Raw genomic sequence first — 976 nt, 5'->3', positions numbered from 1 at the left:
CCGCGTCCCCTCCCCGGGGCCGTGCCACCCAGTCTTGTCACCTAGTGGGGACAAAGGGCTGTCCATCGGCGAGCTGTTTGGGGAGCACCACGGTTCTGCCGGCACCGTGCCCTTCCCACCATGGCAGTGCAACCTCTAACCAGCCCTAATTAACCAGCTAATCACCTAGGTACTTATATGTCATCGTAACAGCTAAACGCCCCATTAGGAGATGCTTTATCATTCCATGGAGACTGCAGCAGGTTGAGGCTGTGCCACCTGTGGGTACCCCCCACCCTCCCTGCCTGCAGCAGCCATCGCTCACTTACACTAATTCCGGATAAAACAGCCCCCAATGTACCTTGGGCCCCGGAGTTTTTTTTTTTGGGGGGGGGGGGGGACACTTGGTCCCTGGGCGACGCACAGGGCAGTAGGGGTGAGGTCCAGGAAACACGGGAGCCAGAGTATTAATGAGAAGCAGAAAAACCCTGTTATTAAAAAATCGGCCCATAAATGTGCTAAGGGAATAGATGAGGGGGTGATGGACAAGTCCGGGGCCCGAGGAGTGGGTCTGGCCCCCAGTTGCCCCGCTCAGGCTGTGGGGATGAGGGTCAGTGTCCAGCGTGGGGCTCCGTGGCCGGTGCAGCCGGAGAGAAAGGGGGGTTGAAAATCGAGGTGAATCCTTCGGTGCCCCCCCAAAAAGCGGCTCCGAGCACCCTCCACTGCGGTGGGTGCCAGCCCGGTGCCAGCGGGCGGCCAGGAGGAGCCACGTGCCCGGGGAGGGGGCCGGCACCCAGGGCGACTGTATGATCTGCCGTGCCCGTGGGCCACTGGAAATTTTCAGAAACCGTATATCCCCCGTCCCCCATGGGTGTGTGAGTACCTGTATCGTGCGTGTCGGTGTAGATATTTAGGTGGCTGCTCCCCCTGAGCAGGGGGCGGGGGGGGCCGGGCCAGGACGGCCGGGGTGCCCCAGCTTTTTCGGCTGCCCCGTGGG

General features: G+C 61.6%; 1 protein-coding gene across 1 annotated transcript in view; it reads left to right on the top strand.

The window, feature by feature from the left end:
- The window catches only part of CACNA2D2 (calcium channel, voltage-dependent, alpha 2/delta subunit 2), a 207,649-nt gene that overhangs the window by 196,030 nt on the left and 10,643 nt on the right, over window positions 1-976 (top strand). The gene's annotated exons all lie outside the window — the stretch shown is intronic.

This window comes from Charadrius vociferus, unplaced genomic scaffold (genome assembly GCF_000708025.1).
Source record: "Charadrius vociferus isolate BGI_N301 unplaced genomic scaffold, ASM70802v2 scaffold758, whole genome shotgun sequence".
In the NCBI taxonomy this organism is placed as follows: domain Eukaryota; kingdom Metazoa; phylum Chordata; class Aves; order Charadriiformes; family Charadriidae; genus Charadrius; species Charadrius vociferus.
The sequence above is the reverse complement of the archived record's forward strand: the minus strand, read 5'-3'. Positions and strand labels throughout refer to the sequence as shown.